Genomic DNA, 17,362 nt, shown 5'->3' on the forward strand with positions numbered 1-17,362 from the left:
AAGAACATCCCCTCACTCCGCCATGTCAGTGCCACAGTGGAGTGTCCCTCCAGTTTTTGCTCGTATTTAATTTGCTTGAAATGAAGAAAGAAAATAAAAGCTAACCAAAACTTGAAAATGGCTTAAATCAACAGAAAGGCACATTTCCGCAGCTTTTCCTTACGTGCTACATGAGAGCATTTGGATTTTTAGTCTATTTTCTTCTTCTCTCATCCACTGTCTACTATTGGAATTTCTAAGCAGTGGTAAGAGGACCCCTGACTCAACAGTCTCCTCTCCCATCTGGTATCTTTCACTGTTATTAAAGAAAGTGAGTAAAAAGGGAGTTACTATTTAGTGGTACAAGTTTCTGTTGGGGATGATGAAAAAGTGTTGGGTATTGATAGTGGTGATGGTTATAGCACATTGTGATTGTAATTAATGCCACTAGATTATATACTTATAAATGGCTAAAATGATAAATATTATGTACATTCACCATAATAAAAATATTAATCTAATGTTAATATTAATAATTAATATTAACTCAACTTGTATATGGCTGAGATGTCTGACTGATGCTTTCTTTCCTAGCATCTTCTCCTGGGAAGCAGATGGTCTGCACAGTGACCCATACAGTAAGGAAGCTTAAGGCAGACACAAAGAACCAACCTGGGCTGAAGATGGAAGTGGAAATGAAGATGGGACATTAGAATTAGAGTGCACATCACTGGGCAGAAACTTGGACAACCCACTAAAACATGACTTTCATGGATGTGGAACACTCAGATGGTTTATAGACTGCAAATTAGGAACAAGATGGGCCTAAGTAAAAATGATGGGAACTGTCTTCTCACAATAACCCACAGGCATTTAAAGAGGCGAGAGATATGGATTTGTAGAAAACCACACATATTTGGGGCAAAATAGGGGTCATTCTCCAGAGGCTTTGATCCGTTAGTTGGCATTTCACAAAAGGCGGCCAGACCATGTTGATTTGACAACAGAGGTGCAAGCTGGGACCAATTAATTTATATTGCTTCATGTGGGAAGGGCAGCAAGGCCTGATATGTCCATTGCTAGTCTTAACAAAAAGTATTTGTGCAATGTTAAGATAGTTTATATAGTTTATGAAATCAACAAGTGATTTGATCTTCTGAACACTCCTTGAATAAGCTTTTTTGAATTGCCCTGGTCAATCCTTGTGACTTGTGTTTAAGTTCAGGACAGTATAAAATTTAAAATCCAAGCTGTACTTTTTTTTTCTAAGAATTTAAGCATTGGGCTAATTTTAGGCGTGAAGCTTTCGTTGACTCTAGAGTCAATCATGAATGCCTCCCTTAGACCTTCTAGGATGATTGCTAATTGGTTGAGACTCATTACTTGGAGCTATAAGCATGGCTAAAAAGTAGCCCCATCTGAGGAGAGCCTTCTTTGGCCACTTCAGCCTGGAATTCATTCCCTTTCTCTCAACACATAATAGGATTTTGATCATTTATTGGCAAACAATCTGCTAAACTCGGGGGAATCTCTGAGGCAGCCCATGGAACATACTGGACACAGAGAATCTGGATTTCCTAAGGCATTAGTGTGCTTTGGGGCCACACCTAGAAGCCATGCACCTCAAATTCTGTGGTTTAAAAAGTTCAATAAATCATCTCTATCTATCTGAGATAGAGGAATGGATTCAATGTGAGGTAGACTTCCAAGGGACAGGACTCTATCAGTAGCAGCTTAACTTTATTCCGGAAAGTCAGCCCCTCATACATATCAGAAAAATTAAATCACTCATTTCCCACATTCCAAATACTACTGCAAATGAAAGCTAGCCAAAAATCTCCCTGCCCCAGTCTTCACCGAGACCCTACTCTGAGAGTTATGATGCACAAAGGAGTGAAAGATGGAACCCCTCTCCTGTACTTATAAAGACCAATAAAAGAAATGATCCCAGAAACTGTTTCAGAACTCTGACCACTCACCCAGATGCAGGAGATAAAAGGGATTACAGAGGAAAAAGGAATTTTGCAAGAAGAGTAGGGAGGATTTTTTTTGAGAAAGTTTCCTGTGTTATCATTTTATCTTCCCTTGCCATGGTGAGTGGAAGAGGGTGCTCTTTCTCACATAAACCAAGTGAGCAGAGTTTCAGGAAACTACTTAGCACTTGACTAATGCCTGACTCTTGGGTTGGTGAATTGGGGTCTGACTGCAGCCTCAGGCATCCAGAGAGCCCTCTGTGATCACAGGAATGCCAGCACCTCTCATGTAATCTGGAGAAGGCTGGCTGCCTGAGTTGGTGGTAAAAGGCGGTGGTGGAGAGATTGGCCTGCATTTTCCAAATTAGCAAGACAAGAGATGCAATCATGTTTCCCATGAATCACATGAGGGAGGTGTGGAAGAGAAGACCAGTGTGGCATTGCATTGAGTTCTGTCCAATAGGATCTCTGGAGCAATGAGATACTCAATGCCCACAGTGTCCCAATAAGGGGCCAGGGGCTGAGAAGAAGTTTCAGTGACTACCTGGAATATAGTTTTGTCCACTAGAGTCAAGAGCACTTCAGGAGAAAAAGCTCTAGCAAGGAATCTCTTAATATGGTAAATAGGCGCCTACAGGGTAAGAATGAGTTTAACAATACTCCAGATCCAGAGAGCATGATACTTCTCAGCAAAGCAGCATTTTTCTATCCCTTTACCTCTCTCTACTCTCTCTCTCCCCTACCTTCAACCCCAGGTAGAAGAAAAGCCACAGATGGAGAGTGGAGGAAGCTGTCTGGGTAAGCTGAGACAGAATATAATCGAAAAAAAATGCCTCCCCAACACTCACTGTTACAGGCTCTCAGCCTTAAGCAGGTACAAGCTATAGTGGAGAGGCAACCTAAAGGTAAGTCAGGCTTTGGAGTTCTGATACAATTAGATCTTTTAATTACTTTGTGACTTGGTTCTGTGACTTAACGAATTGAAGTGACCCAAGGACTCTTTATTATTAGACAGTGAACAGAATTGTTACAAGTGGCCCAAGTTTTCATTCAGATCAGAAAAAGTGAAATAAAGTTGAATGGAAACTACCACTCCATCTTAACATACCAACAGCAGTACCATTAACAAAGACATCCACATGAAGGAGGATGTTAGGGTCTAAGACAGAAAGTCAGGGCCTGACAGAAGAGGGAAAAGAAGACACACGAATAAAAATGAAAGCACTGGCAAAGCCAGAAACAGCTCTTGAGAAAATGTATAATGGCCTTCAGGAGGTAGACTCAATGTTAAAATTAGAATTGCTACTTTAAGAAATATAGGCCAGGCGCGGTGGCTCAAGCCTGTAATCCCAGCACTTTGGGAGGCCGAGGCGGGTGGATCACGAGGTTAAGAGATCGAGACCATCCTGGTCAACATGGTGAAACCCCATCTCTACTAAAAATTACAAAAAAGGTATTAGCTGGGCATGGTGAGGCGTGCCTGTAATCCCAGCTACTCAGGAGGCTGAGGCAGAATTGCCTGAACCCAGGGGGCGGAGGTTGCGGTGAGCCGAGATCGCGCCATTGCACTCCAGCCTGGGTAACAAGAGCGAAACTCCGTCTCAAAAAAAAAAAAAAAGAAATATGTCGGCCGGGCATGGTGGCTCACGCCTATAATCCCAGCACTTTGGGAGGCTGAGGCAGGCGGATCACGAGGTCAAGATATCAAGACCATCCTGGTCAACATGGTAGAACCCCGACTCTACTAAAAATAAAAAATTAGCTGGGCATGGTGGTGCATGCCTGTAGTCCCAGCTACTCAGGAGGCTGAGGCAGGAGAATTGCTTGAACCCAGGAGGCGGAGGTTGTGCTGAGCTGAGATTGCGCCATTGCACTCCAGCCTGGGTTACAAGAGCGGAACTCCATCTCAAAAAAAAAAAAAAGAAATATATGAAGGTATAATGTCTAATTATTAATAAATTTATGGATCAGTCTACTTTTACTATGTTTCAGTCATTTTCAAATAATTTCTGTTTTTCCTGATGTGACAATTATATAATTCCATTAAAGAGTTGCCAAAATAGAAGTAACCTGAAATATAGCAGTTTAGCAATTTTACTAGTGCCAGTCAGCAATTATTCAATAGCCAATCTGCCAGATCCAACGGACAATAAGCACATAAAGATGGTGTCTTACATGTGTATCCAGTTTTTCTAACTCCATTATATGCTCTGTAAGACAAAGAACCATCCTTTGGCACTTAATAAATATTTATCAAATAAATGAATAAGTAAATGAATGATTAAAATATGTCATCATTTATGCATATCATTTTGATTCCCATCCTTTAGCCAATAGAATCCTACTTTTACCTAAATTACCAAATAATTGCCTTATTTTGCTAGCTGGCTAGTAGAACACTAGCTATAGAAATACTCTTACTCGAAATTGATTCATTTGCCAATAGTCAATTTTGTTATATTAATCCATATTTATTAATGCCATTGAAGTACATGCAAGTCACAGAGCCAGATGAAATGAAATGTGGATAAATTGAGTTGGAATATAACTTACCTAATTATTACACTAAAAATTTTTTAAAAGTGCTGTAAAAACTGTTTTTATAGCTGTAAAGACTATAGCTAAATATTTTTTTATTTTGTAGTTTATATTCATCACCTAGAACAGAGGAGATAGGAAATGTAGGGAAACAATTCATTTTTACAATTGACAAAGTTATCTTCCTAGCCCCAGGAAACAAACAGGAGGTCGATTTTCCTATTCTGTGGACTAACTTGCCACCCAGTGGGCATGGGAACCAGAGAACCAGTTGCCTCCCATCCAAACAAACTGTGTATCAGAAGACTTAGTGGATAATTAGATTTGCAGAGGAGAAATAATGTTGAGATGCTATTTTGCTTTCCCTAGTTGGATCTGCCCTACATGGATAAGCCATCATCTCTCTTTTTCCAGAACAGGCCTTTCCAGGAATAAAATATTAAAGGGTGAAAACCTGCCAAATGTAATTGGTAAGAATCATTTTCGTCTCAGATAACTGTTTTTCTCTCAAACCTTTTTCAGTTGTAGCAATATGGTTTTGTCAAAAATAACACTGGTCAGATACTCTGAGAATCCTTTTGGGTTCCCATTAGTGACACTTTCTTTCCACCAAGCTTGACCACAGCAAGCTGCAAGTGTACTCTCAACATTCCTTTGAGAAAGCAACCCAACATCCAACTACCACAGATTTATGGTATGAGAAATGGCATTTCTAAGGACCTTTGAAAAATGTTAAAAATGAACATGGCTTTACTGTTATTTTCCACAGCAGGAATCTAAATTTATAACAACTACTTCTAATCAATTTGGGAATCACTCATAGAGGCAGAGAAAAAATAAGTTCACATGCCGCATTCTTCAGTTATCATTATGTGTTACAACTGACTTTCCGCATTGAATAGCTGCTGCTGTGAATGTGTAATTTTCCACACACTTTTGTTTTAAATTTTCAAAGGATCCTATTACCATCATATGGCTAGGAGCTATATACATTTGTGTCCAGGCTGGAGAGCTGTTTATCTCCTTCAGAGCAATTTTTGTTGCTACATTGTGTAAGGATAGATGGTTTTTTGATTGGTTATTGAAAGCCAAGAAATATGTTTTAAAGTGATTTGTTTCTTAGAACATTTTGTCTGCCTTATCACAGTGATGTTTATGAATGCTCTATTTGTAATACTAAGAAAGATAATTTATATTCTACTAGTACCTTCATCCATTGCAACCTTCTATTGCCAAAGTGGGTAAAGCAGTTGGCACTTGAAATGTTTAGCATTTAAAATTCCCGATAGAATAGTGATAACATGACTTAAACACAGACATTCCTTTGAAAAAAAATTGAAAGAAAAAAAACTTTAAAGTTTCAGCGACACTTCATAGACATGAAATTGATCCCCAACCCAAACAACTCTATGCTCCATTATCATAGGGTAAATTTCAGAGCTATTTAGGTAGAACATAAAGTTCAGAGTCATGTGACCAAAAACTCCAAGAGCAAGTAAATGCATGAGAGGTCAAAGGGCATGGAGCTGAAAGAAACATCTGGATTCCATCTTTTGAACTTTTAATGGAAACTCTGATCTCATGGAGCACATCTGGGAGTTTGGACAAGAAGAAAAGGTAGGTTTTTATGTGGGGGGTTGCTGTAGTGTTGGATCTGAATCTATAATAATGTTAGTTCTAATGTTAGTTATAATATTTGGGATAGCTTAGAATATTACTGAAATCATGTTGTTTGATTATGTCTTCTACAGAGTAAGATTTTGCTTTTATAGTTTCTTTACTTCAAGTTCTGCTGTAACTGGAGTATCCAAGAAAAAAAGTTAGGGAACTTGCTCATCTGTGAAGATTGTACTTTCCCTGGAGAAGCTGTTGTTATCACTCAGTAGGGAGAACCATATTAAAAATCACCATAAAGTAACCAGTGAAGGGCCTGTAGTATCCAGCCAAGCTGGCTCACTGCCTACACCTCAGATTAACTCTCTGAGACATCTACATATTTAAAAAAAATCTCAGAAAAATCTCAAAGAGCCTTTACAGCAAGTGACCTGCCTTTTACCACATTGTTCCTACGTGAAAAATGTGTCTCAAGCACAAATAAAAATAACGCAGATCTCTTTGCTGAAGAGTTGCAGGATTTTACTCCATATCTCTTACTAACTGGGATATCATGAGCAACTCAGTTAAATTCTTTAGACCCTAGCTTTCTCATTTGTAACATGATGATGCTGGATTACTTATTTTAGACTGTTTTTTTTTTCAAGCAATGATATTTTATATGTGTTGATCATTGTCCTGGATCTAGCACTAAAAATAGTTTTTAAAATTTCTGATTGTTTAAAATGTACTTTTCAATTTCTGCAGCGCTATCCCATGTCTTATTTCCCTTGATCTTATGGGCATATATGGCAACTATTATTCTCCCCATTTTGAAAGGAGACCACCAAGGCTTACAGAGAGGTGAGGTGCCTCATTAGCACCCATTAACTGGCCACAGAAAGACAATACATTTCCTTCCAGCACAGCACTCTTTCCAGGACCCAGTGTGACTTTCATTTCCTGTGATTAACTCCATGAAAATGAAATTCCTCAATCAGCAAAGTCTATGCCACAGAAAAGCTTATCAACTGATGGATGTTAACCAAGGAAGTGCTCCCAGAATTCTGAGTAAAGGCAATGGGGCAATTGCTATTTTTTGAGAAGAAAATAGACAAATACACCAGAGAATAATCAGAAGGAAACCTTTTTAAACTGGAAAAAGGCCTAGCTTTTAGACATAATATAAAAGGCTCATCATTAACCAAATTTAATGAAGCTATGAGCATCTGGACATGATGTGTATTTTTTTGTTAATTTTAAAAGTAAAGATAGATCACATACTTAAAGATATTAAAATAAGGAAATGTAAAACATAGGAATTAAGAATTCAGGGTTTGGGATCAGAAATGTAGCTTTGCCATTTACTCACTGTGAAACAATAAAGTTTAAAAAGTCACTAACTGGTATTCTTAATAAGACTTGTGAGGATGTTGCTTTTACATCTCAAGAGCTGGCAATCATGCAAAAGGAAAACTTTAATATCTGGAATGTTTCATTGGAGATGAAAATTATGATTCATATATTTTAAACACACAGGATTGTGCGATCAACACATTAAATATTACTGAAAACTGAATGAAAGAATTCGAAGATAAGAGTGGGAACTCTTCCCAAACTCAGAGAAAACATGAGTATATTTATATGATGAAATAAAAGATATGTGACTGAAGGCAGATATAAGAACTCTCTAAGGATTCTATAAGAGGTGAAATAGTAGATGGAGGAAGAGCAATAGACAACAAATTAATAGAAAACTTACTTGATTTAGAAAAAAATATTTTTAAAAGATACATCAAATATTAAATAAAATTAATGAAAAGTAATTCCCCAGTTTGCAATTGCTTAGCAAAACTGTTGATTTTTGAAGATAAAGATCCCACTACTGTTCTGTTATCCTCAAAGAAAAGATTAGACAGAGTGAGAAAATGCTCACCCATATATGTGTATATAAATATATGAACTATAATAAACATATGTATATAAAATTGTCATCAGATTTTCTCTTTGAAATACTAAATGCCAAGATAATTGAATTATATCTATTTACAGGAAAGACTATAAACTAGAAATTCTAAATCCAGCCAATCATTTAAGTACAATAGTAACAGAAACATATAAGAAAACATATATTCCAACCATATATCCAAATGTGAAAACATTACTTAGTGATTAGCTTGAACTCACTGATGAAAGAATAAAGTATCTGGAAAGGAAAATATGAAAAAAGATAGTAGTGAGTACTTAAGATAATGTTTACATAAATGTTATTACAGTTATGAGCCAATATAGATGTCAAAATAATTCTTTAGAAAGAATTCATGTAAGGGCCAGGCGTGATGGCTCACATCTATAATCTCAGCACTTTTGGAGTCTGAGGTGGGGGATCACCTGAGATTAGGACGAGACCAGCCCGACCAACATGGTGAATCCCTGTCTCTACTAAAAATACAAAATTAGCTGGGAGTGAAGGTGCATGCCTGTAATCCCAGTTACTCTGGAGGTGGAGGTTGCAGTGAGCTGAGATCATGCCATTGCACTCCATCCTGGGCAAAAAAAGAGTGAAACTTCACCTCAAAAAGAAAAAAGTCTGTAAAATTTTCTAAAACTGGAAATTTCTACAGGAATATTTTATTTTTAAAGTACATCGACAGAGCCTACTATTAGAGTTTGTAGGTGCTTTACTAATAAATGATAGGAATTCTAGAATAAGATTTCAGATAATTTCTAAAGAGAAATGCAGCAAACATTTATTGGACACACTTTATGAGTAAACTTTAATACAAAGATGATGTGATGAGAAGTTTCTTAAAATGAAATAAAAAAAAATTGAATTGAGTTCTTTGACCTAGGAGAACTTCAAAGAGACCAATGATTGCTTGCTATTCATCCATTCATTTATCCAGTATTTACTGAGGTTCCACTATCTGCCAGGTAGTGTTATAAGAGTGTGGGGAGCTCCCATCCCAGCATCCTTCTGATGCCAGGTACATTGGTGGGAGTGACTGATTTAAATGTCTCATTCTGAGATACGTGATTCTAGAGAATACTTCAACCAACTTCTTTTTGCATTTTATAGTGAAATTAAATAATTAAGTCATTTTTTCAGAGATCACTGTTTGTGGAAGAGTTAGAATTAATATCTGTGCCTCCAAGTAGCAGTGTTTATTTTTTTCCAATTGCCTCTTTTAGCTGACTCAGTTTTTTTAATGATTCCATACAGCAAAGTTACCCATGGCTGCAGCAGAGACTGTAGACAAAAACCATGAGGAAATAACGCAAAGAAGGAAGAAGTAAAATCAGATGCAGGGTTGCAGTGCCTCTCTTCTAAACCTCGCATAAATGTGCATTTAGCTCATGTTTATTTTTACATACCTCACCAGAAAATGGCAACTGCAACGTCTGGTTCCCAATGGTAGCTTCAGGCAAAGAGGAGGCATAAAGAGAGAAAGATGCACAATAAACAAACAAGCAACAAGCCCTTTCTACACAACGCAGATTGCAAAACTTTCACCCTGGTTCTCAGCTACAACAGTCTAGGTGATTACTAAAGGTTTGTCCTGAATTCCAAATGTGAGCTGGGATAAATTTATCTCCATTTAACTAAGAAAGTGTAGTTTTGTTCTCAAACCTAAAAGTATATTTTTTTGTATTATATCCATTAGAAAGTCCCTTGTGATGAAAGTCTTTGTTTCCACTCCATTGAATTGGTTTAATCACTTACTGATTTTATCAGATTATAAGAAATATTTTCTCCTCACTTAACAAAATTGAAGCATATGTGAAGAGAGGATGGACACACTTCAGCTAATTTCAGCTACCAGGCATCCCTCACAAATTTTCATTCTAGATTATTCCTTTGAACAGTCAAGACTTATAAATGTTATTTGATGGCTTCTCTTGATGTCCCAAATGCATGTCAAACTCAAAATGTGAAAGGCTAATCACATGGTTCATACTTCCACTTAAAAGATCCCAGAAGAGTGCTTCCAGTTCAGTGAGTGAGTCATCAGCCTTCCATGTTTAGAAAACCAGGAGGCATTCTTAGTATCTCCACTAGTTCCACTCCTTTACACAGTTCACCATTGATCCTACTGATTTTACCTGCTATCTCTTGCATCTATTCACTTCTGTATCCATTGTGATTGCCACCATAACTCCCAGTTGGGGTTTCATAACCACGAGACCAAGCCATTTATGTCCAAACCACTCTTCCTACTGCAGTAAAACAATCTTTTCAAATGAAAATAGGAGCATATTGTTCCTCTATTTAAATATTTTAATGACTACGTTTTGCTTATAGTCATTAAAGGTCAGAGAGGTCTTAAAGATGACAGTCAGAACCATAATATAAGCTTGGTCTGGATCCCTCCTACCATAGTGCCTTTGCACATGGTGGCTCCTCAATGTGGAAAGCTAACTCTTCTTTTTTTTCTGTTAAATTCTTCCTATCTTTTTTCCTTCTTGATTATCCCTTATTTAAGAGGAGTCTTCCTTGACTTTTATAGACTAACTCAAATATACCTATTATAGGCTTTGAACATTTGGAATTCTTGTCCTTTACAGATATTTTTTCTTCACAGTTTTTACTACGGTTGTAATAATGTAGTATTTATGCTCTCATTTGAGTAATGTTTCTTCTTTGCTACTGTCTAAGAGAAAGGCTCATATACATTTTTGGTAGACTTTATATCACTAGGATCTAGCTTCATTTTTGGCATAAAAGAGTCTTTCAACAAATATCAATGGATGAATTCGTAAGTAAACAACACATCCTGAGTATGAGTAGTCAATAGGTCATTCAAAATGAGACCAATTTTTCAAGTTATAATCAGTGCAGATAGAAAGATACACATTGCAAAAGGAGTTGCCTACAAAGTCAAAACATGTGGCTTCACACTAGTGTGTCTTCTTGGTTAACGCAGTGACCTTATGTAGGGGCCTGTAAGTGCCTGATATTAGTTTCCTATCCATAAAGCCAGGGAAACGTCCACTCACTGGGATAATGTGAGAAGTGCATAATATATGTTTGAAAACACTTTGCTATCTGGAAACCCCAGTCAATCTCAGTTAAGAAGCCAGAGGACTACAGAGGCCTGTAGGAAACTGTAGAGAAATGGGTGAATACAGCCTTGATCCCTTCTTACAAGGGGCCAGTAATAGTTATCTAGAGTTTTATTGGAACACAGACACTTGGTTTCATTTCTATTTTGTCTATGGCTGCTTTCATTCTACAACTGAGTTGAGTTCTTATGACAAAGACCATATGGTCCATAAAACCTAAGATATTTACTATTTGCAGAACATATTTACCAACCCCTCACTCTAGAGTATTGTTATTGTCAGTAATATGGTTTGGATTTGTGTCCCTGCCAAATCTCATGTCAAATTATCATCTCCAGTGCTGGAGGAGGGACCTGGTGGGAGGTGATTTAATTTTGGGGGTAGATTTCCCCCTTGCTGTTCTCATGATAGTGAGTTCTCATGAAACCTGGTTTAAATGTGTGTGGCACCTTCCCCTTCACTCTCTTCTCTGGCCATGTAAGATGTGCCTGATTCCCTTCACCTTCCACCATGATTGGAAGTTTCCTGAGGCCTCCTCAGTCACACTTCCTATACAGCCTGCAGAACTGAGTCAATTAAACCTCTTTTTTTTTTTTTTAATATAAATCACCCTATCTCAGGTAGCTCTTTACAGCAATGTGAGAACAGACTAATACGCTTACTATCTAATGCCTGGCTTTGTAGTCCACTCAGCCACACATATCACAAAAAGAATCGTCATTAAGGCCAGGCCCAGTGACTCATGCCTGCAATCTCAGCCCTTTGGGAAGCTGAGGTGGAGGATTGCTTGAGCCCAGAAGTTCAAGACCAGTCTGGGTAACATAACAAAATGCCGTCTCTACAAAAAATACAAAATTTAGCTGGATGTTGGTGATGCATGCCTGTAGTCCCAGCTACTCAGGGGGATGAGATGGGAGGATGGCTTCAGCCTAGGAAGTGGAGGCTGCAGTGAGCCAAGACTGCACCACTGTACTCCAGCCTGGGTGACAGAGTGAGATCATGTCTCAAAAATAAAACAGTCAATTTGAACCCTGCTTTCTCCCTATCCCCAGACATCAATCCCTCTTACCTGTTGTCTGAGGACTTTGCTTGTGAATCTCAGATTTCACATTATAACTGAATGCCTTAATTTCATCTAGCTCTTTACTTTCACAGGTCATGTCATGTAATAACACAAGGTATCATGTTTATTCCAACCCCTTCGTGATGTAGGAAGAACAGGGACTATTATCATCTAACTTACTCTCCCACCAGGAAGACTGATCAATGCAAAAATGAATGTGAATATGAGACAAAAGTTCATTTTCTTTATTAATTTAATCTCTGTATGCCTCATTTTGCAGAGAGAGGGGAAAAAAAGTAAATACATCACAGCTATGTTGTGAGGATAAAATCAAATTATATATGCAAAATAATCCAGTTTCTGGCCCATAGTCAGCATTTATTAACCATTATATTGCTCTTATCCTTATAGATGTAAGAATTATAAAATATGTCTTAAATAAAATTAATGTAAATGTTCATTTTAAAATAAATAAATTACTTAGGTGCTGAGCTCTGAAATATCTCAAAGAAGTAGCATATCTCTTAAAAATATTCAGTACATTTAAATAAGAAAATCAGAAGCAACCTAGTCTGTGCAAATATAGAGTACAACAAATACATGAGAGGAGCACAAATGATTTCAGAAAAAAAAAACCTCTGCAATAACTTAAAGGATTTTTAAAAAAATCATCCATTCCTTTCACTTTTACAGCTATGAAGCTTGAACACAAATTTGTCTCCAATTTATAGAAAATTTCTATGAACAAATTTGTCTTTTAGTATTACTTTCATTTCTTTGCTCTACTTATCTATAAAACTTTATATATTGCACTTACTGTATGTTGTTTTCTTATAATATACCTCAAATCCTCTTTGGGTTGAGGCAGCAGATGAGTAAATTAGTTCATGTTGTTCTACAAATGCATGTGAGTGACTGAACTAGACAGTATCACTTCCTTTCTTTGCCCATCAAAAGTCTACCCAGTGGATGGTAGTGATGGCTGTACAACATTTTGAAGGTATTTAACATCACTGATTATGCACTTACAAACAGCGAAACTGGTAAATTTTATGTTGTGGACATTTTACCATGATAAAGATGTCTACTCAAACTTCTAGCTTAATTAAATAATACCTTTGCTCTAACAACCCACCCAGATCCCTTAAGTCTGAATTAATTAGCCCTTCCTTATAGGTTGGGCCCTTGTTTATTTTTCTGTTATAGATAGAGCTTTCCACATTACAGTTATATCCTCTGATGTTTTAATCCTCTTCTGGGCTATATGTGACTTGAGGACAGATACTCATCAGTCACTTCTGTATCTCTCTCACACTGCTGAGCACAAACCAACTGCTTTGTAAATATTGGCTGAAGATGGGCAGAGAGGAACGGAGGAGGGTGGAAGGGGCTTTCAACATCTGGTCCAGTGTCATTGAAGTGAAGCAGAAACAAAAAGGAAAGGTGATCTCCATTAGACAGTGCTGTCCTCAGAAGATGCTCCAAACAACAGCCCTCCATTCGATTTTGCTCTCATCACAAAATTGACATATGTGGTCAACAAATAATTATATTCAAAGCTCTTCAGTAACAATCCACACAGATTTTCATCATTATGGATCTCCCACCCAAATGCTGACAAAGACCTGGGAGAAAATACCACCAAGCAGAGCAGGATAAAACGTGACTATGGCTAGGTAGGTATCACAGGCTGTGGAAAGGGTGGACTCTGCTGTACTTCAGCCACTGGGTACAATTCTGGATGTAGGCCCACTGTTGCCAGAGTTTCTGACTTTTCTCTAAGCTGGAAATTGGCTCAAATTTTAAAAACAATATTGCAGGCCAAACAAAACATATCTTTGGGAAGTGTGTGACTTGATTCTAACCCTTCACATATGACCACAAACACATTCAGAATATCTATTGTACACATTCCTGAAGACTCATTTTCTGAATACAAAGAATAATGAGTACCTAATGCAGAAGACTATTTTTAGAATAAAATGAGTTAACATGTAAAAGTACCTATTAAAGTATACGTTTCTGTTAGATGCTCAATAAATATTCATTTCCTCTCCTCCTTTCCTCTTTCCTGCTTTTTTTAATTGGGAGAAAGGGTTATTCAATTTAATAAGAAAACAGGTAAAGGCAAAAGATGCACGATTTTACATAAAATATGCTATTTTTTTGTATCAAATTCCATACCAACTAAGCCAATACATTCCACTAAGCCCTTCACTAGTTTAGGTCTCTGTAGACTTGCTTCAACCCAGACAAAGCTGATTTGTAACTGGCGGTTGGATTTTTATATGAAAATGATGTTTCCAAATAACTTTAAGGATGCTTGAAAACATCTCTCCAATTATTTAAAGAGAAAAAATTCTCATATTTTATTTGAACTATCAAATTATCTATAAAGTATTTGCTGGACAAAATAAAGCTTTGATTCCGTTTTCTCTGAATTACTGTGAATTTCTCACCCTATTCTATGCAGTTTCAAGGTATTTTCTAAAGCAGCAAAAAACTCACATAGTCCTAAGACCAATTATTTCCCAAATAATTAATGACTTTATTGTAAGTTATCAATTGTAATATGTGGGGCAGCATTACCAAAAGGAGATACCATTAGAGTGTAAACCTCAAGTTCAAGTTTATTTAAGTGCTGGTTAAATATAGTCAAGTTATTTAAATCCTAAATGGCTTATTTCTTCTCTGTAATGCGGGGTGGATTGTACCTCTTTTACAAGGTTATTGTGAAGGCCAAATGAAATAAAGTTTGCAAAATTATTATGTAAGCTGAATAAGGTTAAAGGAATTCATATCTTACTTTGAGTGGAAGAGACATCTAGTTATTTAAAATAGGTGTGACATAGCTTTGTTGGTAGCAGTGTCTTGACATGTGGATGAAACTCATTGTTTGTTATTTCCATTGAGTAGCTCTTCCAAGTGTCATAAGACTCCCTGCCCTCCAACTTCATCATTTATACCTGCAGAGTGCAAATAAACTAAAGTAGAATGGGAAATTATTGTTACTATTGCTGCCAACAACACAGTAATAGTAACACATCATTTATTGAATATTTCCTGTGTTTTAGCTACTAAGCTAAGCACTAGACACACATTGGTTCCAGCCACTAAGACTTAGAACAGCCTATGTGGTAGATGTTATAATATTCCATTTACAAATGAAGAAATTGGGATTAGCAATAGGTAGTACCTTGCCTAGGGTTATTCACTAATCCATGATAGACACAGAATTCTAATTCTGGCAAAGCCAAGACAAGGCCACATCAATGGGACAGCAGCATGGTATAGTGTTTCCAGGAAGACAGCTTTCCAGAAAACTGAGATTAATGCTTCAACATTTTTGGAGGAAGGAGGGGGTCCATATTTTTACACCATGTCTGAACATGGTATTTGCAGTGAAGATGCCATCAAAATCTTTTTTTGAAAACATCCATTTTTCTTTTTTTTGATGTAGGGGCCTTGGAGAATGTCTAGTTCATCCCTCTAAATCTTCAGCCATGACTGGCACAAAGTTCCTTTGGCTGTGATATAAATCAGCAATGTCCCCAAGGAGCAAAGTGATGTGTAGGAACTTCTCTGCAGTAAATGACAACACATCACTATGGTTTTTTTGCTCTAAGTTTCTTTTGTTTACTGTTCTATGATTTTCTTTCTTTCCTCTCATTTTCAAGTTGTCATTTGTCACATGCTCTACTCCTAAAGATTTGCCATTCACACCTTATGTTGCACTACTTATAATTTGTTATGAGATAGGAAAGCAGGTAACTCTTTAAGATTGGGTATCAAATGAGAGTGACTGAATTCTGAGCAAGGACCTAAGAAGAACTCTTAATGAGTAAAGTGCATATGATTTTGCCAATAGATGAGGCCTCTCGTTTGGTTTCCCTGATAGTTTTCAGTGATATCTTGGAAATTCAGTTTGCCAGAGAAATAAATGCCATATAAGTGAAAAACTGAATACTTTCAGAAACACAAATCTCAAAAGACATGAGTAATGCTTCCAAATAAATCTATTTCCTCTTCTGGGTTCCCCATAGTGATCCTTACAGCTAGCCAGCTCCACCTGCTCTCTTTACACTGCTCTCCCGCGTCTTTGGTATAAGTATAGTCAAATCATCCTTTACCCTTTTACTTCAGTTGTCATTTTCCAGCTGGAAAACAGCAAATTTGATCATTCATACAGAAACAGCGTCTGTTGCTAACCCCTCAAGCTGGTGTACTGGTTTCATTTCTTGCAGCCAAACATTCAGGAACATGTGTTTATATGTATATCTTTTCCTTTATATTAGTAATAAGTGGGTCATTAAGGGCTATATAATGAGAGAATGCAGTTTTCTGGCCTGATAAGTCCCCGCGCTTCATTGCCAAATTCGTCTTATATGTCAGCCATTAAATAGCTTGGGATTTTCCTCTCTCATCCATGCAGTATCATTTAATTTCATCCAAATGGAGTTTTCTCTATGGCCATAAACATCATCATCTTCATTGCCACCACCATCAAGAAGCATTTATTACCTGCTGCAATGCATATGGTGTCATATTCGGTATGGTTCTACACAACTCCATCATCATGGCCTCATCCATGGGAGTCCACAGAGCACAAGGGGACTACTGAAAATAGTGAGATTTGAGTGGAAGTCCAGATTCCCCACCCCTACCCCCTTCCCCACACACACTTGAACAGCTGGGTTAGCTGGAGCAGAGCATTTTCTCTTTCTGGGTCATGCCTCATCTGAAAATAAGACAATGAGTTAAATTCTCCCTACGATTCTGCACACTGTAATGCAGTTTCAGCTGCAGCCATTTTAAGAGGGGAGAAGCCTGGTAGAGGAGGGAATTGGTCTGCAACTTTAAACAGCTGTTATGCTCAGAGAGGTAATTAGCCACTGAGTCCCAGGTCAGAGTTGTCTATACAGAACTTTATTCATTTCCCTGACCTCATTGTGGTTTCTCTATGTTCTCAACACTTTCTGTCATTCTTATTCCACTATTTTTTTCTGTCCTTGGCTCCCTTCCCATTTTCTCTAATTCTGGCCTTCTTCACACCAGGTCCTCAATCGCTGTTTTCTTACTTTTCCCAGCCACACACAGAAACTGTGTCCCAATTAGAAGATAGTCTTAAATGCTTCTGAAACAAAGCTCCTGA

The sequence above is a fragment of the Callithrix jacchus genome, chromosome 14 (genome assembly GCF_049354715.1).
Source record: "Callithrix jacchus isolate 240 chromosome 14, calJac240_pri, whole genome shotgun sequence".
NCBI classification, from domain to species: Eukaryota; Metazoa; Chordata; class Mammalia; order Primates; family Cebidae; genus Callithrix; species Callithrix jacchus.